Source organism: Herpailurus yagouaroundi, unplaced genomic scaffold (assembly GCF_014898765.1).
Source record: "Herpailurus yagouaroundi ecotype Mexico unplaced genomic scaffold, PumYag 163, whole genome shotgun sequence".
NCBI classification, from domain to species: Eukaryota; Metazoa; Chordata; class Mammalia; order Carnivora; family Felidae; genus Herpailurus; species Herpailurus yagouaroundi.
In genome coordinates, this window is record NW_024412404.1 from 57,528,105 (window position 1) to 57,543,077 (window position 14,973).

Below are 14,973 nucleotides of genomic sequence, written 5' to 3' on the forward strand. Positions count from 1 at the left end.
GTTGATTCAGCACAACTGAGAGAAGGCTGGGTCTTTCTTGGGCAGGAGGGGGTCTTCGCCTTCCTCCCTGTGGGACGCTGCTTACGTCTTCCAGGAGGGAGTCACTTTCTCTGATGACGCTCTTATTTTAGATGATGCCTTGTCCAGGAGAGTCGTCTCTGAGCATCTCTGAGTGCAGGTGAGGAAAGTAAAGGTCAGAGGTGGCCGAGATGAAGAGGTCATAGAAACAAACTCTGGAGAACAGTGAATAACACTGATGTGGACGTCTTCATACACCAGAGCTTAACAACCTCTTGTCGGTCGCTGTGCCAAATGCCTTCCACATACTACTTTATGAGTCCTCACGGATACCCTAAGGGGTGGATAGTCTAATTATCCCCATTTTAGAGATGAGGAAACTGAGGCTTGATAGAATCAGGGAGTTTGTCCAAAGTGGCAACACTAGGGAGGAGAGGACCAGAGCTGGTCGCTGCAGACCATGTGCTCGTGCTTGCGCTTCTCCCCCAGATTCACGTGTTGGATCCTAATGTCCGGTGGGATGGCATTAGGAGGTGGGGCCTTTGGGAGGTGATTAGGCCATGAGGGCTCCACCCTCATGAATGGGATTAGTGCCCTGATAAAAGGAACCCCAGAGAGATCCCTCACTGCTTCTGCCAGGTGAGGATCCGGTGAAGAGATGGCCATTTCTGAAGCAGGAAATGGGCCCTCGCTAGACACCCAATCTGCCAGCACCTTGATTTTGGGCTTGCAGAATCCAGAACTGTGAGATAGAAATGGTGTTTATATTTATATGGTGTTGAAGCCACGCAGTCCATGATTTTTTTTTTTCTAGCAGCCTGAACAGACTAACACCATTAGCCTTCACGTCTTGCCCTCCCCTTGCCTGCCCTCTCTTTCCCTCACCCCAAAACAAAGGCCCTCCCTCTTAGGAAGGATCTGCCATCAATCATTCATATCTCACACTCATACCCTCGGAGACAATAAAGGGATGCCTTGCCTCCTCCAGGAGACAAGCATTTCAGAAATTCTCTCACATGATCAAAAAGGACGTTTTGCTACCTCCGTTGGGAGAGTTTCCAGTATTGGAAACATCACTGAGGTGAGGTGTGCGGGCAAATTCTGCCTACAGAGGATCTATGTTCCCAAGAGCAGTGGATGATGAGGCAGGTATTGTACCTCTACTTCTGCTCACCAAAGAGTCAAGTAATTGGTCTGATGTCGCTCATCAGGAGCGGTGGCTCCACAGGTGTGAAGGCCTGTGTTGGCCCTACATGGGCTCGGCTGCTGGTTCTGCACTGGCAGGGGGCAGGTCAGGGGTGGTGCTGCGGGGACCGGAAGAAGGCATTCCTTCCTCAACTGAAAAACTGAGAAAATTGGACCAAACGATGTCTCAGGAGTGTTGAAGGCCCACGATGTTGTAATATCTATGGCAAAGCTATATAAAGGGTTTCTGTCTTCAAAAGTGTTCACGTTGACTGGCATTTCTCATTCATCAAACTGGCAAAGACTAAGGTTTGAAACACACCGAGCTTATGAAGGGAAGAGCAAAACAGGCGCTCTCAGCCCCACTGATGGGTGAGGAAACTGGCTTAACCTCTTTGGATGTCTATAGAAAGCGGTGATGCAACAATAGCAGTCGTAATAAATTGCAGAGCATGTGCCCATTAACACTGATGAACCACATCTAGGAGATTCTCCTAGAGATAAGTTCGTACGTGGAAGATCCATAACACTGCTGTCTATCATAACAGAAAGCTAACAAGGGACTGTGTGCCCTTGGATGAGGGCTGGTACATTAAATTGTGGGACATCTGATTTCGAATACCACCCTGTCATTAAAAAAGAATAAGGTGAGTGAACACGTGCCTTGGGGAAGGATCTCCAAAATGTATCATTAAGAGGAAAAAGCGGGGAATAATACAGTATGCTCCCATTTGGTCTGGCTGTATGGTTTGAAGGTGTGTGTGTGTGTGTGTGTGTGTGTGTATGTGTGTGTGTGTGTGTGTGTGCATAGACATACTCTAGAAAGATTCATTTAAAAGAAAAGTGTTAGCAGTGGTTGCCATGGGAAGGGACTTGGGGACCCACGATGAAAGGGAGAGTTATTTTTTACGGCAGAGGTTTTTGTACTCTTTGAATGTTTACCTTTACAGGTGCAATTCCTTTTTCATAAAAAAAAAAAAAAACTGTTTCCAAAATGTTTTTCAGTCTATCAGGGATCATGACAAAAACATAAAAATATACCAGAGAAATTATGTCAACTCTGCTGTGTAAAGTATTACATATCTGTGTGCCTATATAGTATTACACGTTGTATATATGTAATTAACATGTCAACTGTATTAGATATATACATGCCATGTATATATTTGTCGGCCCAGTTGGTTGGAAGAAGCAAGCTCGTGAAATTCCAGTCACTAGTTCCACAGTTTGGAGACACAGCTTCCGCCTCCCATCATCACGGACCATGTGTGAAGACTCGGTCAGCCGTCTTGCACAATGGACTCTCCAGGATAGAAGATCACACTCCTTTCCCTCCCATCCGACGGCCAGACCTCTCCCCCACATCCCCGAGAAGCGAAGTGCACACACTGAGCATCTGTCCCCGCTGTGGCCAGAGGACACGGGCAGAAAGAGGCCCCATTGTAAGGCACATGCCTGGCAAATCGGCCAACGCTTGTTGGCCATGACCTGAAGTCTCCGATGTGCACACAAAACAATAAAACATCTCTGATTCACGTTTATTGAATGTTCTCAAGCTCTGAGAGAAAGAGTCAAAAATAGCTAAGAGTTTTGAAACCCTTTAGGAAAAGGCACTCTGGCATACTTGTTTTTTCAGCATTCAATGAACAAAAAGGTTCACTGTTTCGACCACCAAGAGCACAGCCAAGTTTTTAGAAATGCAGTCACACTTTTGGCTGACATAAGGAGATTTTCCAACTGGGCTTTCATACGCATACTTATGGGTGGTCTGTCCTACCTACCACAGGCTTTCCTGTGCCAACAATTTTGTTTGTAAATCTAAGTGTAATAACAAAGCTTGTATACTCACCGAAAGCTAGATGTTCAAGACTCTTTGTAAAAGGGGATAAACGAAGGTGCATTTAGATGCCTCCGCTGGGAAGAAAACCTTGATTCTTTGAAAGATGGAAAAGTTGCTTTAAGCAGATCACTTCCCTCTTTACGGAGAAGTGTAGCTGACTTGCAATTCCTTCTACAGAAACTCGAGATTGATTTATTTCCACCGGGCAGATTAAAATACACAATGTTTTCATGTGGATGACGGGACTTCATAAATTTGTCACTGCCTGGCCATGTGCAGGCTTTGATCCTTTGAGTCGGGCCTTGTTTGGAGCTGGGAGCGTTTAGCCGCCTGGGAGTGACACATGTGTCTTTGCTTCTATCCCTTCTGCATGTTGAGTGTGGCCATCCTCAGCAGAAAGAGAGAAATGGGGCCAGCTCTCGTGGGAGGGCCGCCCTGCGAGGGTGAGCCATTTCCATTCTGCCCCCGAAAGGCCAAGGCAGTCTGGCTACTGTGTGTGTCTTCCTCTTAATCGCTAGGGCAGGTTCTGCTGTTTCCCCTAGCTGCTCATCATTTCTGTGCTCCCACCGTCAGCACTCCACGTCAAGAGGATCCCCCAGGAGAGAAATACCCTCCAAGCCGGTCCATGCCACTCATTGGAGAGCAACAAATGGATCCTGAGCTTTTAGGGGCCAGGCACAGTACTGGTGCAAGGGAACGGAAGAGAGTAAGACACAGCCCTCACCTTCAAGATGCTCACCGTCTAGCAAGGAAGACAGACAACCCAACCACGAAGCGGCCAACGTGCCTGTAGAGACATGCCCTGTGGACTGTGAGTGATTACCAACCAGGAGCTGTCACAGCCTTAGTGGGGCCGTGGGTCCCGAAGGAGGGCAGGGCAATCGTGGGGAGCTTCCTGAGGAGGTGGCTTCTAAGGTGGCTCTTAGAAGATGTGTAGGAGTGTGGCCAGGGTGAGATGGGAGGAAAGGGCCTCCTTGGGCAAAAGGGAGAGAACGGGCGAAGGCACAGCTGCGGGGAACAGCACAGAACGGTAGACGGTGTTTGCGTGGCTGGAGTGTGAAGTTCAAGGGAAGGGAGGGCAAGACGAAATGGTTGTATTTCACAGCATGGACTGACCTCTTCATCATGTGCTAAAAGTAGTAACGATCACATTTGGAGTTTGATTCCATCTTACAGATGAAGAAGCTAGGGGTCCACAAAGGTTATAATTTGCTCCAGGCTCTGTGGCTAGCACTCAGCAACCAGTGCTCAAGTCCAAGTGTAGGGGTGCTAAAGCCCTTGCCCTTGACTGCTACATACAGGTTAAAGGGAAAATGAAACATGATGGAGTCTCTCTGTAATCCCAAGGTAATCGGAGAGGTCAAGGCCCTGCTTCCCAGAAGCGGTGAGGGCACAGAAATGATCAGTGTCAAGGGACCACGGTGGCTGGCAGAGGGGGCGGTAGTCAGTGAAGGAGGCAGCAGAGACCCCGGAAAATGAGCCCACGACAGGCAATGGACCAGGATGTGCTGGTCCCCAGTGAAGGTGCAGCGGACAGCTAAGGTTCCCCGAGGGAAGGCCAGGACCCACCTTCAATAGCAGCACAGCGGTTGAATGTAGGCGTGCCCGTGAGCAGAGGAGGAGACAACAATGAACTCATCGCCAGAGCAATAGAGAAGGGGAGGGCAGGAGGGTCTGGACAGAAACGAGAGAGACAATGTGCTCTCTGTCAAGGTAAGGACACGGGGTCTCGTGTGAAAAAGATCAATAAGTAATCCAACAGCAAACTAAATACTTTTAGTAAGAACCCACTACTTCACCTACTCAACCATGTTTTTACTGATCACCTACTATGTTCCAAGCACCTTGCTCGGCTTCGGTGTTGTAGATATGACTGGCACGTCACCTCTGTCTCTCTAGAGCTCACATCCTAATGGCGGAGATCAACCAATAAACAAATGGATATATGACGTAATATCACCATATACTGGATATTAAGATAAAGGTCAGTGTTAGGAAGAAAAATATAGCAGGATGAGGGGCTGAAAATAAGAGAAAGAGACTAGTAGGCTATTTAAATAGGGTTGTCCAGGAAAACCTCTCTGAGAAGACAGGATATAGCGATACAGTGTATTTCCATAAAGTTTATTTTCAAATGTATATCAGTTTTACAAAAAAAGACTGGAAAAGTAAACACCACAATGTTAGCAGTGACTATTGCCCTGGCAGAGGCAACAAAGACGATTTTTATTTTCGTATGTGTACTTCTTTATATTTTCCAAATGTTCTTTAATGCATATTGTTTTGCTCTCATATTTAGAAAAATAAATAAGGGACATTACTTTTTCAAAGTAAAGCGGAGAATATTTGATCTAGAGTCACTCACGGGTGGTAAGAAATTTCTCTGCAGGTTTAGAAATGTTCCACAAATTCCTCTCAAAATCCTCTTTGAGGTAAGATTTCTCTAACCACATTTCAAAAGCACTTGAAGCTGTTATTTTAGATCCTCTAGATATGTCAAATGAGGTTACTCTGGCCACAATTCAATGCAGTTTTATTTTTTAATAATTTTTTTAACTTTTACTTATTTTCGAAAGAGAGAGAGAGAGAGACGGAGTGCGAGCAGGGGAGGGGCAGAGAGAGAGGGAGACACAGAATCTGAAGCGGGCTCCAGGCTCTGAGCCGTCAGCACAGAGCCCGACGTGGGGCTCGAACTCACGGACCGCGAGATCATGACCTGAGCCGAAGTCGGACGCCTAACCGACTGAGCCACCAGGCGCCCCTCAATAAATGTTTAAATAATGATTAGTTAGGAGAAGAGAAAGTGAAGCAATACACTCGAAATCGGGGTTTTGGGGGGGACTCTTTAAGGAGCCGTGTGGTCTCAGCAAGCCTGTGAGTCGTCTGCAGAGATCTTCAAGGGACAGGCAAAGCGCCACTTGCCATGGAAACGAAGAGAAATGCAGGAGCATCCAGACGCGGCCTCGTGTCTCATGCAGAGGAAGCATTGTACCTGTGGGGGCACCTCCTGTCCCATGAGCGTCCCCATTGCTGCCTTGGGGTGAAGGGGGTGGTTACTGCTCCAGAACCACTTTGACAGGATGGGAACCCCACCAGAGCTCATGTACCGGCAGGAGAAGAGACTCACACACCCTGGGAGGTGCTTTGAAGGGTCATGGTTTCACCCTGGATGGCAAAGGCGTGCCACACACTTCGAGACTCCACTCTCCCGAGACCTTGGCAGACAGCGGTAATCAGACGGGACGCTTTCCTGGCCAGTACGGATTCTTCCTCAAAACCATCTGTGCCCCAAGGGCCCAGAACTGGCCTGGGAGTAGAAACCAATGTGACAGCTTGCCCAGATGCAGAACAGACTGACTCCGGCAAAACAAACAACCAACCAACCAAACAAACCAACAACAACCAAAAACCCAAACACACACACACACACACACACACACACACACACACACACACACACCAAACCAACCAAACGAAACCTTCCCTAATGTTCCCAACCAAGTCTGCCAATGGATTGCCAGATCTTATGTATGACATTTTAAATGGACTGTTGATTTCGCGCCCATATTCTACTGAATCGCATAGCTTGCTGGGATTCCAAGAAAATTAGCACAGTGCCCAACTCCTCCTGGGGACCTCACCTTGCTGCTACCCACCTCTACCTTACGTCCCACCTCCAACACCCCATATCCTTTGTTTCACAAACGAGTGGGGCCCCCGCGTGTCTTACGCACAGTCCTCGTGGGAGGCTCCGTGAGAGCACGTGTATGTGTTTGTAACCTCGTTCCTGTTCTCAACGCCACCCCTCCTGGGCATCTCCAGCATCCAGTGCATGGTCAAGAACATGGTAGGCATTCAAGAAACATTAAAACGGGGGCACCTGGATGGCTCAGTCGGTTAAGCATTCTACTCTTGACTTTGGCTCAGGTCGTGATCTCAGGGTTGTGAGATTGAGCCCCGCATTGGGCTCCATGCTAGGTGTGGAGCGTGGTTGAGATCCCCTCTCTTTCTTCCACTACTGCTCTCTCTCTCCCTTGCTCTCTCGCTCTTAAAAAAACAAAAAAAGAAAAGAAACATTAAAATAAATCAATGATTGAAAAAAAATGTTGACACTTTTACTAATCTAAGTGACCAGACTGGATAAAGTTGCAGGTTGGCCCATAGGGCCTTCTATGGTTTTCCTAGGCTCTACCCACATGCGTGGGTGACATGAGGTCTTTGCCTGGCACAGGGTGCCTTGTACAAGCTTTAGGGCCTCTTTGACATGCAGGAGGTGTGGCGACCATCAGTGCAGGGTGGCTGACTCTGACTGCATTTCTCTTGGACCAGCTACGTCGGAAATGCCCCGCAGCCGAAGACGGAATTGAAGAGTCCTTACAGCCGGGCACAAGGGAGCCGTCTGGAAGCAGGAGAACTTAAAACAGTCACTCGAGCAAGACCCGTCTCGACAAGAAGACTGCACGGCATCCGATGGCCCCGGAATGCCCAGCCGCCTCAAAAGGGAGGCGTTGCCAGGTACCCGCAAAGGGGCAAAGGCTTCCAGGCCACTTGCTTCGCAAGTGCTGCATGGGGACCAGTGGCCCAGACCGCCCGGGACCCCGAAGCGGAGCAGGTGTTTTACCGCAGCCGCGGCCCAGATCCTCTGCCGAGAGAGCTGCCTGCCGTCCGGGGCCAGGCCTCCAAATCAATTAGCGTCATCCGTGCCTCCCGGGAGGAGGACATCCTGTTTATTTTGAACTCTGCTTGCTTGTTGCTGCTGGGAGGGGGGAGACCTATTTATAATTGCCAGGCGCTTTTCCGCTCCACCCGCCACAGCTCCCGAGCCGTCCTGTCCGGCCGTTTGACGGTGGGATCTCTCCCGCTGCCGTCAGAGGGTGATTTGTGCGTGGGCCTCGGCTGCACCGTGGATGCTGTCTCCAGGCTTCACTAGCATCTTCCTGGGTCTGTTTCCCAGGCGCCTCCTATTACAAACTAGATCCAAAACTGTCCTTCCTGGGTAATGGACTTGACCAGCAAATCAAATTTCAATAGAGTGGAGTCTAAAGTGATATCTTCCTTCATTCCCTCCTTAGAGGCTTCAAAAATACCGCAGAGCATTTCCCTTCACACCCTACCCACCTCTCTTGCTCTTTGCCAGCCCCCACCGACCCACCCCCTTTACTTTTCTTTTCCTTTTTTTAAAAAAAAAAAAATTTTTTTAATGTTTATTTATTTTTGAGACAGAGACAGAGCATGAACAGGGAAGGGTCAGAGAGAGAAGGAGGCACAGAATCTGAAACAGCCTCCAGGCTCTGAGCTGTCAGCACAGAGCCTGACACGGGGTTCAAACTCACGGACTGTGAGATCATGACCTGAGCCAAAGTCGGCCGCTTAACCGACTGAGCCACCCAGGCGCCCCATTAAGTTTCTTTATTTATTTTGAGAGAGAGAGCATGAGGGAGGGAAGGGGCAGCGAGAGAGACGGAGAGAAAGAATCCCAACTAGGCTCCACGCTGTCAACGCAGAGCCTGATGCAGGTCTCGAACTCACAAACTCTGAGCCGAAGTCGGACGCTTAACTGACTGAGCCACCCGGACACCCCAACACACCCCTTACTTTTCATTCTCTTAGAACAGAGTCTCGACCTCAGCACCGTTCACATTTTGGAAATGAGAAGATAATTGTTTGTGACGGGGGCTGCCCTGGGCCCTATAGGATGCTCAGCAGTGTCCCTGGTGTCTGTCACACTGGGTGCCCGTGTCACACACACCCCTCAAATGTCTCCAGATGCCCCCAAGGAGCAAAATCGACCCCCACTGTTGCCTCGGACCTAAAAGCAGCATACAGAACACCATTTCTAGCTTCTCACGGAGCCAAGAGATACTAGCAATTGAGTAAGAACGTTCCCTTTTTATGATTTATTTCCGAGATTAAACAAATCAAAAAGTTTAAGGACTTGGGAGAAAGTCCAAGAGTCCATCTGAATAAGTGGAGCTCTCGGGAGGGGTCAGCCAGCCCTTCCTGACTTTCCGGGGACTTGCTGTCCAGCACAGGGAACCCTGTGACCCCCTCCACCGCACCTTCCAGTCTTGGGGATGGGAAGATGGCATGATCCATAGCCCCTGCCTTTCCCCCATGGCCTGCGTGCTCCCCCCGTGTCCTGGGTCCTCTGCCGCAGCCAGCCTCCTCCATCATGCCACAGTAGGGATTGAAGGGACAGAGTTTTCACCAAACTAAACATTTTTTATCAGAAGACAGAGGAAGCTCGTGGCTGGGGAGCCGCTGCCATGTGCCTGCTCTCCTGGGCCCCCCTGAGCCCCCTGCAGACCTCACTCTCACTCAGCACCTTGCACTGGGGTCACTGGCCCGTTGTTGCCTCTCTCCCTAGACCATGACCTTCCTAAGGGCAAAGGCTGCATCTTCTTCAAACGATCACACGTTGAGCTTAGCACAGGGCTCGGACCACGCTTTTACTCTAATAATGGCCGATACATATTGGACGCCTGTCTGTGCCCGTGTTACCCACTGAACACCTCACATACGTCACCTGCTTTGAATGTTCCCCCCCGAATCCTAAGAGGTAGACACCAGATTATCCTCTTTTACAGGAGTGGAGATGGAGATACAGGGGGAGTTGAATGCTGTGTTCAAAGCCTTCCAGCCTGTGGCAAACACTGAGCCAAGCCCGGGGCCCAGGCTCTTCAGACAAAGCCTCCTAATCCCTGAACACGACCAGGCACTTGATACTTGATGAACTAACGGGTGTAAGAAAAAAAATTAACGTGTCCCCTCCTCCCTCCACCCCACCCCCTGTGATCTTGCCAAGCACAGAATGTTTGCTACACTATGGTGACTGCCAGGTGACCTTATTCTCTCATCAGAGGGAAATTTGGGGAACGGAGATTCTATCTCACCTCCGCTTGCTCTGCTGAACACACCCTGAGAGGAACTGGAAAGGTTTTCTTTGCAGCTTGGTAGATTTTCCCACTTCAGGAAGGAACAGTCATCCCCTCCAGACTGCCCTCTTTGGGCTCACTCCACCACGGTGCCCACCTGCTCCTAGACAGGGAACGCTCTGGCCTGCGACTTGGGAGACGTTCAAGCAGAAGTTGGAGAGTCAACAACTCGGGCCAGTACCTGGCCCATGTATTTCAGCAAACATTCACTGACATGGCCCAGCCACTGCGTGGGCTGGGAACTTCTTACTCCAAGCACGGCCCTTGCCCTCCAGGCTCCCAGGGCAGTGACGGAGGGTCACAAACCCAAGAAGAGCGAATACAGGCTGCATCGCAGCAAATGTCATAACCATGGTCCAAAACAGTCACCGAAACAGGGAGGAAGAGGTTCGTTGTGCCCAGAGAGACCAGGACCTGCTTCGGAGAGGAGGCTGGATACAAATTAGGACTAAGGAAATGATGGAAGATTGAGAGGCTCCCGTGGGGCGATGCCAGGCGCCGAAGGACCGTGTGGTGGTGGGTGGAGAAGACGTCAGAGGAAGGCGCCGGGCTCTGGTGGGGAGCGAGGCTGAAAGCGAGGCTGGGACCAGACCACCAGCACACGCACCTTGTCCCTTCGGTGCAGAATTCTGCCCACTTGGCTCCAAGAACAACAAATGATGAGTATTATCTCGTTCTAGTTTAGATCCCTCCAGGAGCCGATTCCGAAAGAAGCATTTCGGTGCAAGTTGTTTATTCGGGAGGTGATCCAAAGAAGCGTTGGGAGGCTGTGGGGGATGGAGACAGGGAAGGGAAGGACGCCAGTGCGGGCCACGTTAATGAGCAGGTTAGCGCCAGGGGCAGCTGGGCCTCCGTCCCGCTGGCAGGACCGTGCTGGAGCGGCTGCGACTGACTCATAGGAGCCAACTGTGTGCATCTTTCCGCAGCTCTGAGCTCAGTGACATCTGTTAGTAACTTGGATTCCTCCACAGTGGGAGAATTTACACCACGGAAATTGGCAGGTGCTACAGACTAAGGCCTTCTCTGGGCTTAATCCCCTCCCAAGAGCTGCTTAACAGCATACAGGTGCCTGCTGGGGCCTCTGAAGGATGTTCCCCCAGGGTGGAGGGCCCTGGGGAGCTGGGGTATTTATCTGAGAGCTGCCCCTGGAAGGTCACCTGCCAGGCATTCAGCAGGCCCTAGAATGGGACAAGCACACGTCCAGCTGAAGAATGCCCTCAGGTGGGTCTCGGGCCACTCACACTACATGATACAAATACCATCGAGAGGGCGGTTTTAACAAACATTTATTTCTCAGCGTTCTGGAGGCTGAAAGTCCAAGATCAAGGTGTCTGCGGGGGCAGCTGGGTGGCTCAGTCAGTTAAGCCTCCAGCTCCTGATTTCAGCTCAGGACGTGATCTCACAGTTCATGGGCTTGAGCCATGAATCACTGTGTGCGCTGACAGCTCAGAGCCTGCTTGGGATTCTCTCTCTCCCTTGCTCTCTGCCCCTCCCCTGCTCACACACACACACTCTCTCTCTCTGAATAAATAAATAAACTTAAAAAAAAAAAAAAGGTGCCCGCAGATTTGGGCCCGTTTCCTGGGTCATAAATGACTTTCTTCTTGCTGTGTCCTCACTGGCACAGGGCACCCAGGGTCTGTCTCTCTGGAGACTCTTTTATAAAGGCACTAATCCCATTCACGAGGGCTCTACCCTCATGAGCTAATCACCCTCCAAAGTCCTCACGTCCGCCTATCATCACATTGGGGGTTAGAATGTCAACCCGTAAATTCCAGGGGGACACATTCAATCAGTCTGGAGCAGGCTGGGAACCCGAGTCACTTGCAGTAGAAAACCATTAGCACGTAAGAGAATAGGGAGGGCTGAGTGGTCATGGCCAGGACCCTAACAGTACGGGCTATGGGTCTGCACTGCCCATGGGCTATATCGAATAAGATGCCGCCCTGCCCTGGGAAAAATCGCCAAGTAAGAGGAGAGGAACCCACGCACCGTCTCCACCAGCTAGCTCCCTTGCTTTTCCCCCGAATGCACATCTGTGACCCTTCTCCTGAAGACAGGCAACTAATTCCCACAGCTTTAGCAGGTTCACAGAGTACTCTTCACTCAGGAGCTCACGCACGTCCTGGGGATATTTTCACTCAGGGCTCCAAAAAGACAGAAAAGCCTTCAAGACCTCTGAAGGTGTAAAAATGGCATTTGTGGGGTAGGTATTCTAGGCTAACAAGCCCCATTCCCACCCCTGCCCCACGCGCCCACATGCCTCATAACTGAAGTTAGCTCTGCTCCCCCCTCCAAAAATAAAAATTCAGAATGCATAAAGCTTAGGGCTTGGCAGATGACAACTTCCTCGAATAAGTAAGGACATATCTTCCCAAGAGCAGACTACTGCCTGGATCCTCCGGAGAACCGAGCCTTGTTAATAAGCTCTCCTTGTCTGTGCCCCAGTTTTGCCACTTGGGAAAGCTCCCGAGAGGTGACGGTAACAATGTAAAGATTTGAGATTCGCCTCTTGTTTTCATCCCGTGAACTCTGACCGGCTCCGTTCTCCCTCCCGCTGCTTGGGGACTTTGCCGGCGAAGAAGATATTCTGTCTCCCGCGTGCTGAGAGCTCCTTGGAGGCAAAGCTTTGCAGCAAGATAAGATGGGCCGGGCAGCACATCTCCTGTCGTGGGGCTTGGGGGGGGGGGGCGGGTGTCCGTGCCTCGGAGCCCCTGTCGAGGGGACGATGATAGAGGTCACAGTGTTTCACTTCTAGCTCCCTTGGCCCAAAGAAATGGACCATTACCTTCACTGGCCGCCCCGCCCCCCCCAAACATCCTTTTCCAGCGTGCGACCAAATAACTAATATAATAAACAATGTCTCCTTTACTCAGCCCTCCAAAAACAATCTTTTTGTTTAACCACAATCCGCAAAAACAATTTCTCCATTGTAAATAAATCCCCGGACTCTACAATATGCCCCGATCCAGGAAAACACAGGAGCATATTTTAAAAGCTCCGCGTATTTCCAAACAAGGGACGTTGTTTCACGATAGAAACGCGGTGAGCCTTCGAGCTCCGCTGCTGGGAGGGAAGGCAGCGCAGAAGGGAGGTGCGTTGCAGAAGGTGACGCTGGTGGCGAACTGGGGGCCATTTGTTCCATCTTTTCAGCCCGCTGCCCAGGGCTCCTAGAGCCTGACCAGAAGCTCTGAGGCCACGTGGGAAAGGGTCTCCCCGGGAGGGGCTGGACGGACAGCTTCCAGGGGGGCCGAGGCGACCATGCAGCGGGGCCTCCGGGAGTCGGGATCCGAAGGGGTGCTGGCTCCCCATGTGCCAACACCCTCAAGCACGGACGTTGCAAATAAGACCAAAGCCCCGGTGCTACCAGCGAGGGACACACACAAAGCGACATCTCTCCTAACTGGCAGTGGGGGGGTTGGTTGGATAACCACGGAGCTTTCTCTGTTCCCTCCCCAGAGCCTGTCTGCCAGCACACCACTGCCCGGGGGGGACTCTGCAAGATGATATCCTCCCGGAAGCAGAGGCCACTGTGGAGACCGCCCCCCCCCCCCCGCCCCCGCCAATAGCCCAGTCATTGGCCAATGGCTGCCCTTGGGCAGTCACCTGCCAGACGTTCCAGCCTGCCCTAGCAGGGGACAGACACTCCAGCCACAGAGTGCCCTCAGCCGGGAGCCTCCGTGGCTTGCTGTAGCAAACTCTTAGCGTGTTGGGAAACGGTGAGGTCTGAGGGGCTCTGGCCATGGCCGTAATAGCATCTGCTATGGGCCCAAACTACCCAGGAGCTATCCTGCCTAAAATGTCTCTTGCCGAGGCTCCAAGGTTTTAAGTGTGTTTTTGTTAGAACCTCTTAGATGGGACGCACACTTCAGCGCTCCGCAGAGAATCTTCAGACCTAAGCGGTGCCTTTGTCAGTTGCTCAGTTACTGGGCTCACCCGAAGCTGGTAGGGCCAAGATGGGTCCCGCTGTGATTTTAGCCCCTCAAGCAATGTCTGCTCAAACCATGCAGCCCTCTGAGGCTGATCAAAGTTCTCCATGCCCTCCCTAAAAGAGGGGCGGGGGGGGGGGGGGTTGGAAGTTGCCACTTAAGCTCGAGGGACAAAGTGCCTGGGGGAGAAAGGACCCCCATCCATTGGGACACTGCTCTTCGGCAACAAGGGAAGGAGCCACAGGGCCAGTGAGATGTGGCCGGCACTCAGGATGCCAAGCCCGGTGATGCCCACAGAATATTCTGCTGCCCCTACACTCAGTGGTCTCACTTTTTTTTTTAAGTTTATTTATTTTGAGAGAGAGAGAGAGAGAACAGGGGAAGGGCAGAGAAAGAGAGAGAGAGAGAGAGAGAGAGAGAATCTCATCCCGAACCCATGAACCGTGAGATCATGACATGAGCTGAAATCAAGAGTTGGACGCTCAACCGCCTGAGCCACCCAGGTGCCCCTGCCACTTGCTTTTCCCCATCCGGTTTTCCTGGTCCCTCTAACCCGATATTTCCGTTTTGCCTGTTGTGAATGTGAATCGCAACCAACAGCCCGGGAAGGAGACAACCAATCCTAGTGACTCAGTGCTCTGTTTTACACGTACTTCTCAGTCAACATGCCCTATGTTTGGGGGCTACACACATGTTTGCTATGAATCAGCATTTACCCAGGGATTGTGGATGTGTCGATGGGGTGGCGGTGGGGTCAGCTGCGCTGGGCCTACCCGCCCCTTTTGCTGTAGCATTCCTGACCCGTATTTACACCTACACGCCTCCTTCTCTCTAACCACAGCTAAGCAGTGGAACTCAGGACCCAAGCCAGGCCATTCAGCTCCTCCCCTGCCCCTGTCCCACGGCTTTCTTAGCGGGAGGGTGGGGGCGGTTGACTTAGGCTGGTCCACTCAGAATCACCAGAATAGTCTTTCTGGGCATCCCGGGGGCAAGTACACTTGCTGTCCTCTTCTGGGGGAGGGGCTGCTGGCAGACAGGGGTGGAGGATGAAGCCCCACAGAGGAAG

The 14,973-nt window shown here is 51.3% G+C and overlaps 1 long non-coding RNA gene across 1 annotated transcript; it reads right to left on the reverse strand.

The window, feature by feature from the left end:
• Positions 1 to 4,843: 4,843 nt before the first annotated feature.
• On the reverse strand, positions 4,844 to 14,878 carry LOC121037565 (uncharacterized). The gene is made up of 3 exons (XR_005793842.1): positions 14,868 to 14,878; positions 7,157 to 7,161; positions 4,844 to 4,887 (listed from the first exon to the last, which is right to left on the reverse strand). It is a non-coding gene; the product is annotated as an uncharacterized LOC121037565 (long non-coding RNA).
• Between the last annotated feature and the right edge of the window lie 95 nt (positions 14,879 to 14,973).